Below are 16,531 nucleotides of genomic sequence, written 5' to 3'. Positions count from 1 at the left end.
TTCAAATAAATGGAACAGCACACATGGGGGCAAGAGAATTGTCTGTGTGCCTGTAGGCCTACCATATATAGATAAGTATGTGGTCTTCATGCATAAGAACTGGCCTGGTCAAGAGAGTGAAGGATAAAATCTAGCTCATTCGAAGCTATGTGGAAGGACACGTAAGCCATAGGTCAGCTCAAGGTAAGGGTGTCTTATTGGAGTACGTCAGCCCAGAGGAAGCATTTTTTCCTAATTTGCCCAAAAGTATAAATTCTTGGTGGCCCTATATTCTTGGGTTTGAGGGTTGGGGGCAGAAGTGCTTTAAGAAGGCTAATCTGCAGGTGATGTACACACATCTAGTTCAGACCTACCACTTAGTTGAACATTCAGTTACTGAGTAGCTGCTATGTGCTGGGCGTTTGGTATGGGAGGGGGTCTGAAGTGGGTAAGGCAACACAGTCCCCATCTTCAAGGAGCTCAGGGTGCAGTGAAGTGAGGGAGAAGGACAAATAAATAATCACAACACAATGAAGTAAGTGTGGTGAGGAAGTCTTGACAAGGAATGGGAAAATCATGGAGGAGGGTTGGGGACTAGGGGGTTCAGTGAACATTTCATAGTAAGGAAGGCATTTTGACCTGAAATTTGAAATCTGTGTGGTCCACCAGGCACAGGAGAAGGGAACAGTATGCGCAAGACCTCTGAGGCACAAACATATGCCCCTCTTCTGGGGAGTAACCACCATCTTGGGAGCATGGGGTGGGCTCGTGGTGTGTCTGGTTTGACTGAGAACAGATCGTAAATGGTTCTGAATGCCAGACAAACCAAACTAAGTTCTATTTTACAACTGGGAATTGTACATGTGGAACTTGTACATATTTCAGAAACATGGAGGATAGATCCAGAGAGGGCAGGCCTGGATGCAGAGAGATCCTCTCAGGAGCTGTTGCAAAAATCCCAGCCAGACGGGGCACCGGGCGGGCTCAGTTGGTAGAATACGCAGCTCTTGATCTTGGCGTTGTGAGTTCCAGCCCCATGTTAAGTGTAAAGCTTACTTAAAAAAAAAAAACAAAAAAAAACAAAAAAAAAAACCCAGCCAGGGATCAAAAGAGCCCTGAAATAAAAACTTGGAGTGAAGATAGAGAAGAGGAGAACAGAATCAAGAGGCAGTTAGCTGACTAAATCAACGGAAGGGAACCAGGGAGTGGCATCCGCAGTTTCCAGCTGGGATGAGTGGGTGGCCATGAAGCCAGCCTGGGGTGGAATTCCAGCCCAGCTTTTCTTGGCAGAGTGGCCCTGGCAAGTTACTCTATATCTCAGGTTCTTTATCTGACAAGGAATAGGATCAATCTCATGGCTTGTTATGATGACTGAATGAAGTAATCCATGTGAAATGCTTCACACAGTGTTGCTCACTGAGGTGGTAAATGTTAACTATCTTTGAATAGAAGGATCATCTTAAGTAGAAAACGTGGGACAAAGGCAGTTTTAGGGGAAAGATACTGCTATTGATGTGTTGAATTATTTATATCCTGCCTTGGTCCAAAAAGGGTTTAAGGAAGCTTATCTACAATTAATTAAGCCAGATAAAATAAATTTAAAATGACTGGGAAGAAACGAGGCAAAGGGAAAGTTAGGGTAGGAAATACAAGAGGGATCTCTGAGTTGAGAGCACAAAATGGCACACATGTTCTCTCAGCTTTGTGGTAACCTGTGTGAAGAGGGTAGGGTCACCTACATGTAGGTTAACCGCGTGACTCATGGGCTCCCGAGATGAAAAACAATAGTGTGAGTACAACTGCTCTTGATACCAGAACGAGAGAGCTATTTTCTCCTTGGGTCCTCCACAGAGATGACATTCCTTAATGGGACGGACACTATTCTTGACATTTTCTTCACAGTAAGCCCTGCAATAAGCTTCATAGACTAGGGCTGATTTATCCCATGAGCACGATAGATGACAGCAGTGCCTGGAGTCAACAAGATTTTCGGGGGTCTCGAAAATGCTGGAGACCTGAAAAGAGGTTCTCAGATCCAAAATATGACTGTGCGTTCAAAAAGAAAAAGATGATTTCAAAAGCAAAGTTATGCAATTCATTTTCAGCATTTAAGCAGAAACGGACATAGAATGTTGGGTACATCTTAATATGTTTGATGTGAGCAGAGTATGTCCAAAATGATGACAGCCTGGGATGTGCAAAGATTTGAAACAGCCCTGCCTAGGGTCCTTGTGACAGTGGTTTGAGTAGCAGCCACTGATCTAAGCTGACAGCGTCCTATCCAATCATACCAGTGAAAGCAATTCTGGGTGTAGCGGATAGAGAGAGCAAGGATGATAAGCTGTCCCCTCTCTCTTTCTAACACACTGTTGTTTGACCGGGCACTGTTCTAGATTAGAACTTTGCAAGTCAATTGGAAGACAAACATTCTCTTAACAGATGAGAGGCTTTTCTTATCCTAAAATAGGATAGGATGGGCTTGACGGGTGTCTGATAGCTCATTAATTCCCAAGGGCTGGGCTGCAAAGCAACTATTTTTACAAATGTCACCATTATTAGCTGTTGTTTTTTTTTTAAAAAAACAGGTCTATAATTAATAACTGTGCAGTTGGTTACCTCACCTAGCAACTCTCTCATACATTTTACGTTAGGTTTGCTTTGGAGAGCGTACCGGGAAGTTGCACTGCTCAAAGCTAGACATTCTATTGGAACTTCCTCAAGATTTTTTTTTTAATGGTTGAATTAAGGGTTTGGTTACTTTTAAAAAAAAGTCCAGGCTAAAATGTGGCCAGGCTCCATGGTGGTGGCTGGGATGGGATTGGCCAAGATGGTGGGGGTTCCATGGCCCTCACTGCCTCCAATTTTATGTTTTCCCTGATAAAATTGTATTTGAAAAAGAAAAGGAGGGGGCACAGCATTCTGTGGCCTGGAGTGGCCTCTTATAGGCAGGATATTTTATATGAAGGAAGCTTCTCTTGTGATTCTGATAGGCCCCTTTCCCGTCCCTTCCATCTCTGGGAAGAGACCACTGGCTTTGAACTTGGGAGAGAATCATGGCCCTAACCATGACTGTGCCTGCTATTCCCTAACTTCTGGCCAGAGGTGGGCACATGGCTCTTTCTACAGAGGGCTTTATCCGGCTCTGTTTTCACAAAATAATGTCAGTCTGCAGTTGCACATAGGACTGAGACATGTAGCTTCACCTAAGCGTGATTTAGTTTGGGGGGGGGGAGCTTAACCACGCTCACTACGGCTCAGTTATGGGTCTGAAATTTGGAGAGAGTGAGAAAGAAAAATGGAGTTCAATCCTGAGATCATGCCATAGAGTTGATCAAAGTAACAAAGTGAACAAGGTCTTGAGCCCACTGTTGGAACCATTTTTGAGCAGTTCCCAGGATAATTCATTCAATTATTACACTAGGGTCGGCAGTTGTACCAGACAGAAGTGAGGTTAACAAACGGATGGGATTTCTTCTTGGCGAAGGCCGTCTTCCAAGTGGGCCCTGGATCTCATTCCCTCCCATCTTCTTAGATTGCCCTGTGATCTGTGAACATAATTTGATGATTTCTATGTCTTGTTATACCTTAAGACCCATCATATGGCCATTTTGGGTAAACATTTAGCAGCTTGAAAAGAATGTATCATGCAGTTGTGGGGTTCAGTGTTCTGTGTAAGTCCATTAGTGCTAATTGTGTGGCTCACATCTTCTGTATCTTTCCTGTTTTTAAAAATCTGGTCCGCTTATTCTGTTGAATACTAAGACAGATGATTGTGGTTTTTTCTCTTTTCCTTGAATTTTTGTCTATTTCTGCATTAAATAGTTGAGGCTGTCATTAGGCCTTATGCAAATATAGAATTGACACCACGGTGAATTGAACATTCTTTAAAAAAATTATTTTGTAATATCCCTCTCTATCTCTAGTGATCCTTTGTGCCATCAAGTTTACTTTGTTTGATGTTACTATATCTAAACCGCCTTTCTTTTGCTTAGTTTTACATGCTGGGTCTTTTCCCATCATTTTTTTCAACTTTTCTAAATTCTTATTATGTGTTGGATGTGTACCTTACAAAAACTGTAGTGTAGCATTTTTTTAAAACCCAGCCTTAGAATCTTTGTTTTTTAATTTGGCCATTTAACCTGTTAACATGGGATGTATTGATACTGATTGGTTTAGGTTCGAATCTTCATCTGACCAAGCACTCTCTGGTTTTCCCATCTGTTTGACATCCCTTTTTTCTTTTTTCTCACCACTTTTGGATTGAGTTTTTTAATTCTATTTTTTTTTAGAGATTACTGCAGGCATTCTTGTCTTATCAAAGTCTAATATTAATTGATACTTTTACCATTTGATACTACTTGTCTACTCTCGTTTTTTATATCATTACAGTATTACATCATTACATGTATTTTAACTATATACATATGTATTTTTTAACTCGGTAACTCATTAACTCATTATTATTATTTTATACAGTGAATGTTTACTTAAATGTATCCATGTATTTACTACTTTATTGTTCTGGATTCCTTTTTGCACGTCTCCTTTTTCATCTTTGATGCTTCTTCTCGTTAAAGAAGATCTTCAAGTATTCCCTCAGTGACATGATTAATGCTCTCAGTAGTTAGGATATGTTTCTCTTCTTCCTTTCTTCTTGAAAGTTATAGTCATTGAGTGTAGAATTTTAGCTTGACAGATATTTTCTATCAATACTTTAAAGATATCATTCTATTTCTTTTTACTTTCATAGTTTCTGTTGAGAACTGTCCATTTAACCGTGCTCCCTTGTAAGTAATTTGTCCCTTTTTCCTTTTGTTGTTTGTAAGATTTTTGCTTTGTCTTTGGTTTTCAGAAGTTTTATTACAATGTGTTCAAGTATGGATTTCTTTTTATTTGTCTTGATTGGGGATTTTAGACAATTGAATAGGGAGTTTGATGTCTTTCATCAGTATTGAGATGTTGTCAGCCATCAAATACTACTTTCATCCCATTCTTCTTTCTCTGTCTGGTTGTCCAATTACACACAGGTTAGACTTTTCCACTGTAGACTCTAATTCTTTTACCTTCTTCTTTATTCTCCACCCTTTTGTTTTCATGGGCTTTATTCTGAACATTTTCTTCTGTCCTATCTTTTATTAAATCTCTTATCATCTGTGTCTAATCAACTTTTATAATTACCCATTGGATTCTTAATTTCAGTTATTTTAGTTTTAGTTCTAGAATTTCCACTTTGTACACTATTAAATAGCTTTTTGTTATACAGTCTCATTTTTCATCTTCATGAACAGAGTGAATATAATTCAAAAAATCAGTTTGATAACATCAATATTTGTTCACCCCCATTGATCTGTTTCTATGGTCCATTATTCTCCTGGTTGGTTTTCATTCATGTTGCTGTGTTTCCTTGTGTACCTGGTTATTTTTATTGTGTACATAATTGCAATTACACACAATTGTTTGTAGAAATAACTTGAGACCTAGGATGAGTCATGATTTTTTTTTTTTTTTTGGTTTGGTTGCTTTTGTCAGGGGCCAATAATAATCTGCCACCATGTGTCTAGTCTCCAATATTGAGATATTTATAGCTAAGCTGTAGACTTTTTAAGGGTTTTTAATTTATTTTGGCCACCTTTCCTTCTATGTACTTCTCTTTGGAAAATTTTTCCCCAAGGAAATTAGAGATGAGCACAAAAATGCATATCCAAGATTCTCCACCTTAACATTACAATATTTGTGAAAATGAAAGTTGAGAAGCAGCTTATAATGGAATAAAAGATAACTTTTAAAACGATATGTTAGAATTATATTTCATTATTTGGAAAAACACTTGCTGTATAATACAAAGCAGAAAAAGCAGGATGTGAAACTATATATTTAGTAGGATTCCAGTTTTGTAATATACATGCATATGCAAAGAAAAAGCTTGGGAAGCATCCTATCAAGATGTTAGCAGTCACCATATCTAGAATTAACACTTTGGGATAATTTTTGTTTTCTTCTTTACACTTTTATATGTCTTTCAAATTTTTTGCAATGAATGCATATTACTCTTTTTTTGAATACATATTCCTCTTATAATCAGGCAATAAAATAAATTTAACACATTTTTTTTAAAAGATTTTGTGTATTTATTTGACAGAGATAGAGACAGCCAGCGAGAGAGGGAACACAAGCAGGGGGAGTGGGAGAGGAAGAAACAGTCATAGCTGAGGAGCCTGATGTGGGGCTCGATCCCACAACGCCGGGATCACGCCCTGAGCCGAAGGCAGATGCTTAACCGCTGTGCCACTCAGGCGCCCCATAACACATTTTAAATAAAATCTTTTTTTAAATTTATTTTTATTTTTATTTTTTTTTTAAAGATTTTATTTTATTTATTCAACAGAGATAGAGACAGCCAGCGAGAGAGGGAACACAAGCAGGGGGAGTGNGGGAGAGGAAGAAGCAGGCTCATAGCAGAAGAGCCTGATGTGGGTCTCGATCCCACAACGCCAGGATCACGCCCTGAGCCGAAGGCAGACGCTTAACCGCTGTGCCACCCAGGCGCCCCAAAATCTTTTTTTTTAAAGATTTTTATTGGTTTATTTATTTGACAGAGAAAGAGAGAGAGAAGAGAGAGCACCATTAGGGGGAGTGGCAGGCAGAGGCAGAAGGAGAAGCAGGCTCCATGCTGAGCAGGGAGCCAGATGTGGGGCTCAATCCCAGGACCCTGGGAATCACAACCCCAGCCAAAGGCAGACGCTTAGTGGACTGAGCCATCCAGACAACCCCCTTTTAAAAAATTAATATATTTTAAAAAAGAATATTTCAGGGGCACCTGACTGGCACAGTCAGTTAAGCATCTGACTTTGGGTTTTGGGTCAGGTCGTGATCTCAGGGTTGTAAGATCAAGCCCCGTATCAGGCTCCGCGCTCACTGTGGAGTCTGCTTTAGGTTCTCTCCCTCTCCCTCTGCCCCTCCTGCTTGTGCTCTCGCTTTCTCAAATAAATAAATAAATGTTGAGTATTTCACAGGAAAGCAATACAGTTGCAACAGAGGAGATAGACTACATTTAATAGTACTTATCTGGTTGCCTGGGAAGATTTTCAATATCAGGGAATCTTCTTTTCCATCAAAAATTTTTTTGGGTGCTTGCTATTTATTTATTTATTTATTTATTTATTTATTATTTTTTTAGAGAGAGAGAAAGGCAGGGAGGGGCAGAGGGAGAAGGAGAGAGAGAATCTTAAGCAGGCTCCAAGTGCAGCACAGAGGCCGACATGGGGCTCGCCTCACAACCCTGAGATCATGACCTGAGCCAAAAATCAAGAGTCAGATGCTTAACCGACTGAGCCACCCAGGAGCCTCCCCACAACCAAAAAAATAAATACTAGTTAAATATCAGGTTACATATAGTGTGGAAAACTACTTATTGACAGCCTCTGTTTTTGGGGTGCCCAAGGTCTACAATACAATATGTAGACACACTCCCAATGTTCAGGACATAAAGAAGACTAGAAATAAGACAGAGACAAAATAAAAAAAATAGAATCTCAATGCTGGAAAGGGACCTAGAGGCCTTTTGGCCCAATCGTTAACCTAGTAAGAATGCTCTCCTACAAAGAAAGTAGTATGTTAGAGAACTTGGTTAGGCTGCATTTGACCTCTCCTGCCTCTCAAGGTTGTTACTTTGACTTCTGCTAAAATGCCTCAAGTGCCAGGTGCCTAACTGTTTTTTTTTTTTAGGATTTATTTATTTATTTTAGAGAAAGAGAGAGAGCATGTGTGGGAGGGGTAAAGGGAGAGGGAGAGAGAATCTCAATCAGACTCTGTGCTGAGCCCAATGGGGGGCTCAATCTCATGACCCTGAGATCACGACCTGAACCAAAACCAAGATTCAGACACTTAACTGCCTGCCCACCCAGGCACCCCTGTTTCTCACTAATTTTTTAAGCAGCCATTTCCACTGTGGGATAGCTCTACCTGTTAGAAAAGTTAGTGAGTTACTAGCACCAAACAGGTAAGGGCATTTTAAGGTGAAGTTAATAAACAATGGGAGGGGAGGTCCTGTCCAGCTCTACAACTCTATGATTGGCAATTTCTGGCTTCTTCATTCCCAGCCTTACAATTTGTACAAAATATTTCTGTTGGCACAACAGTGCTTGTGGTCAGATTCATTTTGTGTTTAATAAACAGAGATGTATGTTCTGAAAGAGTAATTTTAAGCTAAGGTTTTTGGGAAATAAACTGCATGTTTATGATAAACACTCAGCCCATTTTTCTTTTCCAGTGTGTCCACATGAAACTAAAAAGGATCAGGGGCTGAGTCAGACACTGTTGGCCCTTCTTTCCAGCCTCCAGCTGCTTCTCTCTGGCAATGTGATTCCGGCTGCTTCTGTAACTTTCCTTCACTCTCTGCCCTTTGTCTGGGCTGCCAGTAGCCTAGACAACCAGCTGTGAGTCAGGAGTCCTGGATTCCACGTTCGTGTTGTCTTCCTCTGTGTGACCTTGGGGGCAGTCACATAACCTTGGTGATGATGCTACCCAAGAAGGGTGGTGGGGGCTCTCTGGGAGGGAGACACATGGGGGAGAATCCAGGGAAATGTTGCCTTCAGTCCTCTGAGAGAAAAATCTTTGGGTCCCCATGACTCTCCAGAGGGGATAGGTTATCCCCAGAAGGGGTTTTGCTACACAAAGGGATGTTTTGTCCCGTGAGACACAAACAGGAAACCAGCAGCGACAATGTGAAGAGACTCTGAGAGTCAGGAGCCCGTATTCTGCTTTGAGCCACTAGTTCGCTGGTGGACCTTAGGCAAATCCCTTCACCCCCTGGGGTTGTTTCCTCATCTCTACAGCAGCAAGGGGATTGGACTCAATGATCTCTAAGTTTTCCTCCAGTGGTACAATTCTGTGACTCTGTGCTCAGCACAGTATGTTCCATGAATAAGCAGGTAGAGGTGGCTATCATGCCGAAAAGATCCTCCCCAGTGGAGTTTGGAGTAAATATTACTACAGAAAAGGCAAATAAGTGGGGAGGCGCTCCCAACTGAAAAATGGGGAGGTCTGAAAGGTAAAATGCATCCATGACAAACTTTGAGGCGTTCCGTTCCCTTCCTGAGGAAATTTTATTTTCCTACATCTCACTGCCAGTCAACCTGTGCCTTGACCAGTGAAGCCAGAAGGGAGAGGAGTGTGAAGTAACTGTGCTCTGGAGAAAGGAGACACAGAGAGACGAGGCCGGGATATGTGGAGGTGGAGGACAAGGGAGCCGGAGAGTTCCACGATGGAGGGGCTTCTCCTAAGGAGTGAGGCGGCCACGTGCTGAGGGGAGGCAGGTAAGATGAGATAGCGTGGGGGAGGAGAATGTGGCTGTCAGTGAGAGCCACTTGGGGGGCTCTTTCGTTTTTAGGAAATAGTCTTGAGGAGACCGTGAGGACCAAACTGATGTTGGATGGCACCGTTGTGCCCCGTGACGCTCCCTGGAGAGGGTCCATGGCCAGGAGGGAATGGGGGTGTATGTGGCAGGAGATGATTCTGGCTTCAGTACACATCACACTGACCTCAGTGTGCCGGTGACGTGAACTCTTGGACATGACTGTCAGCAAAGTGCATCTCTCTGCGTGTGCATGTGTAAGTTGAATGTCATTCCCTCTCTTTTTAGCAACCTCACATCATTCCCTCTGTCTCTAGCACTTTCTTCCTATGAATGCATATTGTGAAGGGTTGTGGATGGCGGGGTCAGTGTCTGGCCAATGGTGAAGCGCTGGGTAAATGGATGGTAAAATCAGTTTTTCAAATGAAGGTGATCTGGCTGGAATTTGGTTTAGAAAAGTTAGACGCTGTTTTTGAAAATTATGTTGTTACTTTTGCAGCTAGATTGTTATTTTTGGATTAAATTCCTTGCAAGTGTCTTAGCTTGCTCTCCACTTATCCCTTTTGGTTTTTAAAATTATGATGATCTCCTGTAAGTCGATCTTGTACTGCTGAACATGTAGTCGTGCAGAGTATCTTCATAATCCCCTATATAGGGACATGGGAACAAAGGAGGCCCTTTGTTTAAAAGAATGTCCATTTTGAAGGGGTGTAAGTGGAATGCTCACCTCTTTAGCTCCTCAAGAGCCATTTTATAGAAAGTCCTCGGGGCACAGAAGTGCCTCACTGGAGACCTGCATAGACAAGTGTAAAGAGGCCCAAACCAGCATTGTGTCCCAGACTTGTCTAAAGAATGGGATCAGTGGTACTAAACCCTAAATGTCAAAAACATTTGATAATATAGGGGACCGAATCTGTTCTAAGAAGGTTGTTTTTCTCAAGACCTGATGCCAAAGGTGTCAATTTCCTTTAAAGTATTGGGTTGAGAATTTTGAAGATTCATAAAAAACTAGACTTAATGATTAATAGGAGAATGACTTGCTTTTTAAAATAGTGACACAAACAAAGAAATGAGAGGTACTTCCTGGCTTTGGGTAAGTTATCTAGCTTGCCTGTGCCTGCACTCCAAGGAGTGGTCAGGACTCAATCTATGTCTCTTTTCCACCCGTCGCCGGAAACCCTCTTGAGGGTCATCACTGGGCTGGTTCTTCTCTCCCCTTTGCTCTCCCTCCACTGTTGAGAGTCACAGCAGAGCGTTTGGGAAGTTCACTTTGGTTTTGGACTACCTGGACTGGGGTTGCTACTAACACCTGAACCGTTCCGGCCTTGGGTACGTCAGCAATGCTCTGAAATGCTCCGTGGAAAGACGGCGCTCAGTCAGGACACTTGCAGAGAAATGTAAAAACTATCTTTGTATGATTAAAAGTGATTATCTCACAGACACCTAACGGGTAAGGAAAAGTAGAAGGTGCTGGTTTCTAGATATGGTGGGCCGTGAGAGCTCACAGAATTATCTTGGATTATCAACTGTCTCTTCCTTGAGAAAGTAAGTGAAATCTTCCCATGATGCCAATTTTCTCTTCAGTTACTGCCCTGCTCCCTCCTTCCCTTTCACAGCCTGAGATCTTGAGAGAGTTTGGTAGTATCTGGCTTTCTTCACCAGCCACTGACTTCCCAATTGCCTAATCCCTTCTTTAAGTTCTGCCTCCTTCATGACCTTCAAGTAGGTCCATCCGGGTCACCAGGAACCTCCAGAGGACAGATGGTGAGCGCTCCATGAATTTTTTCTTTTTTTTTTTTTAAAGATTTTATTTATCTATTTGACACACGGAGAGAGACAGTAAGAGAGGGAACACAAGCAGGGGGAGTGTGAGAGAGAGAAGCAGCCTTCCCACTGAGTAGGGAGCACATGCAAGGCTCGATCCCAGGACCTTGGGGTCATGACCTGAGAAGAAAGCAGACGCTTAACAGCTGAGCCACCCAGGGGCCCTAAGTCTCCACTGTTCTTGAGACACTTTCTTCTCTTGAATTCTCTCTTCTGACTATCTTCCTAGATCTCTGTTTCTGGTCCATTGCCTCTGCCCTGCCTTGAAACCTTGGAGCACCCCCATTCTAGGGCCAAACTTCATTGCGACCCCCTTGTTGTGGACTGAATTGTATCCCTCTCAACCACTCCCTGTTTTTGTAGGGCGAAGTCCTAACCCCAGGATCTCAGAATGTGACCTTATTTGGAAATAACCTGTTATAGGTTAGTATAAATACCTATTTTTATGAAAATACTGTATTTTCCAAAACAAACGGTTTAGTGGAAAGAGTAGCATCGATTGCTTTATTTTGCAAATCTCTTTAATGTCTGCTTAATAGAAGACAGCTGGATGTCTTTTGCATATCTATTTTTACATTCGGACTCGTTGCTGTATGTTATTTTTGTTGAAATATATGATGAAAATCTGGCCTCACATAATATGTAGTTTTAAAAAAGGGGAAAATGGGGATTTCTGGGTGGCTCAGTTGGTTCAGTGTTTGCCTTTGGCCCAGGGGTCATGATCCCAGGGTCCTGGGATGGAGTCCCTCATTGGACTCCTTGCCCATTGGGGAGCCTGCTTCTCCCTCTGTCTGCTGCTCTCCCTGCCTGTGCTCTCTCTCTCTGATGAATAAATAAAATCTTAAAAGAACAAAATGGAAAATGTTTTACTGGTCTTTCAGGTAGTTGTGTGTATTTTTCTTTGATACTATACCAAAACTTAACAAGTAGTAATTTTTAAAAGCTTAGGGGCAATGTGGAATCAGAAACCAAACCATTGACCTTTTCATTACAATCCCTTGGCTACCTGTGTACTTTCAATGGATCATTTGCCCAAATGTGACTTTATAACATCACGCATTGGGCATTTGGGAAATATTGGTTCACTGAGTTTTGCAGATCTCCCAAATGCTGTCACATTTCATTACACAATCACTTAAAAAAAAATCACATTTATAAATATCCCTCACAGAAATATCCTATCGGAAAAGTTTTCAGCATTGAGAAGCTGTCAAGTTCATGTTGGCTCATAAAAGTTTTCCAAAATTTTAATTGTTTGAAAGTTAGAATTTCATCTCTGGCAACAAACAATGTCAGTTGTTTTCCTTTGAAATGACAGAATCGTTTGCATTGTTTCTGAGAAAGCAAGTGCCAAATGCCTTTGTCTGAATAACCATAGCTTGTCAGCTGTTCTTTCAAGTAAAGATGGTGTTCTACGCAAATAGCTCATTCAGCTGGCAACTCACACCAGCACTCTTCTGACTTCATTATGCCAGAAAAGTGCTTTCTGGGTGCTTTCCATTTTGTCCCCCAGGATATTAAAAATAAAACAATATCTCATCTTTCGCCTGGACCACGGCTCTTGTCTCATAACTGCTCTGCCTGTTGGGGCTCTTGCCTCCCCTACCATCCACTCTGCAGTTAGAAATATGTTTTCCAGGTTGTGCTGTTTACCCCCACCCCACAGGCTTCAGACCTGTCAAGGGCATCAGTTGCTCTTGTGATAAAGCCACAGTCTTTAATACGGTCTGCAGCTCATGGATGTCCTACTCCTCCCTGCTTCACCAGTGCAATCCCACTCCCCCAAACTCATTCTCTCTACCCTGTTTGTACTGCATTCGTTCCCCGAGGAAGAGGAGTCGGGTTGTGCAGCTCAGAAAGCTGTGTTCTCTCCTCCCGTGTACCCATCTCAGTTATTACGCATTTGTCCCTGTGGTTATTTAATAATTTGATTACTGAGCCTGGAGCGTCTCAGCTCTGGAGCCACACTACCTGGGTTCAAGTCCCCACTTTATCACTTACTAGCTGAGCAACCTTGAACTTGTCACCTGTCTCAGATTCCTAATCTATAAACCAGGCAAACCCTAACAATGAGGATTTAAATTATCCCTATTTCTTTGGGCTTTGTTTTAAATTAGCCCACAGTAAGCATCATCTGTGTATTAGCCATCGATATTAGGATTATTATATTTCACTGCCCTGCTAGACCTCACCAGAACGGGAACTGTTTTGTCCATGTTGTACCTTGCCCGGCACATCATAGTTGCTCAATCAATATTTTTGAGATGACTTTCTTTTATTGTCAATGAAAATTTGTTTTTCATTAAATGTTTGGTTTTCTTCAAACTAGTCAATGGATGCAAATTTTAAAAATCAAGTGGTGCAAAGGGTCGATCAAAATGACACTGAGGTCTCCTACTCTACTCCGTCTGCAATTTTATCCCTAAGAGCTACTTTTGATTAGTTTTTTCTTCTTGTGGTTACTTTCAAAATCTCCAGATAATATGCTGGCATTGCTATTCTTGATTTCTCTGCCTGTTGACTCATACCCTTCTTTAGTTTTGGCCTCTCCCACCTCCCCTAAAACATAAGCTCCGTGAAAGCAGTGACTTAGTCCTGTTTCCACCTGTGTCTGCAGAGCCTACCACAGAGCCTGACACATTGTAGGTGCTCCATAAATAAATAACCACTGACTGAATAAGTGGCTACATCAAGACTCACTTCTGGAGGTTTCTGTAGACGCTTAGCACTGTGCTTGGTGAAGTACCAGTGATGCTCAGTGGAAATGAAATGGGCCCTATTTTTATCTTTACTCTTGCACAACCGTTACCTTCTGTCTCTTCTGTCTGATCAGTTTCCATATCGTTTTACTACTTACACAGTTGTGACTGTGATGCCCGCTCAAATTGCCAAGTTATTTTGTAACATTGTATCACTAAGGACTTAGAGGTTCACCCCCCCAAGGAATTTTTCTGTATTGTTTTTGTCTTTATGGACCATAATCTGTTATTTGCAATCCGGAAATCCATAAAGCTCTGAAAACAAAAACACTTTTTATGGACTTGGCAGCTCAATTTGACCTGATTTAATGTGAGGCATATATAATTTCTATTGATTCTTCATATTGAGAATGTAAATATTTACGTACAGAAGGATTAAGTTGGGGGTGCCTGGGTGACTCAGTCGTTAAGCATCTGCCTTTTGCTTGGGGCGTGATCCCAGGGTCCTGGGATCCAGCCCTGCATCAGGCTCCCTGCTCCTCTGGGAAGCCTGCTTCTTCCTCTTCCACTCCCCTTGCTCTGTTCCCTCTCTCGCTGGCTGTCTCTCTCTCTGTCAAATAAATAAAATCTTAAAAAAAAACAAAGAAGGATTAATATGCTTTGATTATAGGGTGCTGCCCCCAGGACCCACGGGGATATAATATATCATCTATACCTGGCTTAACTTTCTAAGTAGGGAACATTCTGAAATCTGAAAGCCATCTGACCCTAAGGTTTAAGACCTGTATCACGAGCATTATATGTTTGTTACAGAAATATTAGAGAAAAAGGAAAAGGCGAAGCACATAAATTCAGATCCAAGCCCTACCCATCATGATGATTTCAGTATAGTTCCTTCCATAGATTTCTATGGGGATTACACCTGTTAAAAAATTCGATGATACTATATATACTGTTTCATAATATACTTTATCAACAGTGTTCCAAGAACATGTTTCCTTGTCAGTAGAATGCTTTTCATGTTAATAGCTGCCCTGTAGTCTATCACACACACGTGTCACAGTTTATTTAACCCCCTTATTCTTTCCTTCTTCCTCAGAGTGGCCCCTGAAAAGGGTTCTGCAAAATCTCCAGGGTTCTGTGCACCAGTTTGAAAACCACCAGTCTGGCTTGGTATCTGCATTTGGCAGTGAAGGAACTGAATCTCGTGATGAGGAGTTGTCTTCCCCCCCAGGGCTGCTCAAATCTCTTGGGCTAGTTTGATTTAGACCACACATCTCCAGAGATTTCTCTCTGTCCTCTCTCCACTATATAATGCCCCAAAGTCTTCTTTGCTCTTACTGAAATCTTTAAAAAAAAAATCTTTTATTCTGAAGTAATTATAGATTTCACAGAAAGTTGCAAATGGGACAGGAAGGTCTTATATACCCCTCACCCAGTTTTCCCCCATTGGTTACATGGGGAAATTGACAAAGACATAAAGCTTGTATATGGTTCTGTGTCATTTTATCACACGCATAGATTCATATAACCAGCCCCACAATCAAGACATAGAACTATCCTGTCATTGTAAAGATTTCCCTCATCACCCCTTCATAGACATGTGCACACACACCACCACCATGACCACCATTCCTAATCCCTAACAATCGCGAATTTGTTCTCCATCTCTATAATTTTTTGTCATGTAGAGAATGTTATATAGTTGGAATCATACACTGCATGACTTTTTCAGATTGGTTTTTTTTTTTTCACTCAGCATAATCACCTTGAGATCTATTGAAGTTGTGTTTATCAATAGGTTACCGCTTTTCGTACCAAGTAATATTCTAAGGCATGGATGTACCATAAGTAGGAAATTTTGGTTGTTTCCAGTTTTTGGCTATTACAAATAAAGCTGCTATGATTGATATATAGGTTTTTTTTTTTTTGGTGAACATAAGTTTCCATTTCTCTGGGATAAATGGCATGAGTCTGATTGCTGGGTCCTAAGGAAAATGCATATTTAGCCTTTTAAAAAACTGCCAAACTATTTTCCAGAGTGTACCATTTTACATTTCCACCAGCAATGCATAACAGATCCAGTTTCTCCACATTTTTGCCTGTGTTTGGAATTGTCACAATTTATTATTTGAGCTGTCGTAATAGGTACACACTGGTATCTCATCATGGTTTGAATTTTTATTTCCCTAATGGCTAGTCATGTTGAACATCTCTTCTGTGCTTACTTGCCATCTTACTTTCCTTTTAGGTGAAATTTCTCTTTATGGCTTTGGCCCATTTTCTAATTGGATTTTTTACCGTTGAAATTTGAACTCGATGAATTCTAGTTGAGTCCTTTATCAGATACGTGGCTTGCATATATTTTCCTTCAATCTTTAGCTTGTCTCTTTGTCCTTTTTTAAAAAAAAGATTTATTTATTAGAGAGAGAGAGAGAGCATGTGAATGGGGAGAGGGCAAGGGGAGGGGCAGAGGGAGGGGGAGTCTTAAGTAGACTCTGTGCTGACCGCAGAGTCTGTCCTGGGGTTCAGTCCCATGACCCTGAGATGATGACCTGAGCCAAAACTAAGAGTCTGTGCTTAACCGACTGCACCACTCAGGCTCCCCTCTTTTTATCCTTTTTACAGTATCTTTTGTACAGCAAGTTTTTGTATCTTTTTTTTTTTTTTTTTTTTT

General features: G+C 41.3%; 1 protein-coding gene across 3 annotated transcripts in view; it reads left to right on the top strand.

Moving 5' to 3' along the window:
• Positions 1–16,531, top strand: part of ATP6V0A4 (ATPase H+ transporting V0 subunit a4) — a 76,905-nt gene that overhangs the window by 1,334 nt on the left and 59,040 nt on the right. The window contains exon 1 of one of the 3 annotated variants that reach the window (XM_019794089.2): positions 9,100–9,293. The exons of the other annotated variants lie outside the window; for them this stretch is intronic. The gene's annotated coding sequence lies outside the window, so the exon portion shown is untranslated. Of the gene's footprint in view, positions 1–9,099; positions 9,294–16,531 lie in introns of those variants that run through there. 3 annotated transcript variants of the gene reach the window in all.

Source organism: Ailuropoda melanoleuca, chromosome 1 (genome assembly GCF_002007445.2).
Source record: "Ailuropoda melanoleuca isolate Jingjing chromosome 1, ASM200744v2, whole genome shotgun sequence".
Lineage (NCBI taxonomy): Eukaryota > Metazoa > Chordata > Mammalia > Carnivora > Ursidae > Ailuropoda > Ailuropoda melanoleuca.
This window is presented reverse-complemented; position numbering and strand designations above follow the sequence as displayed.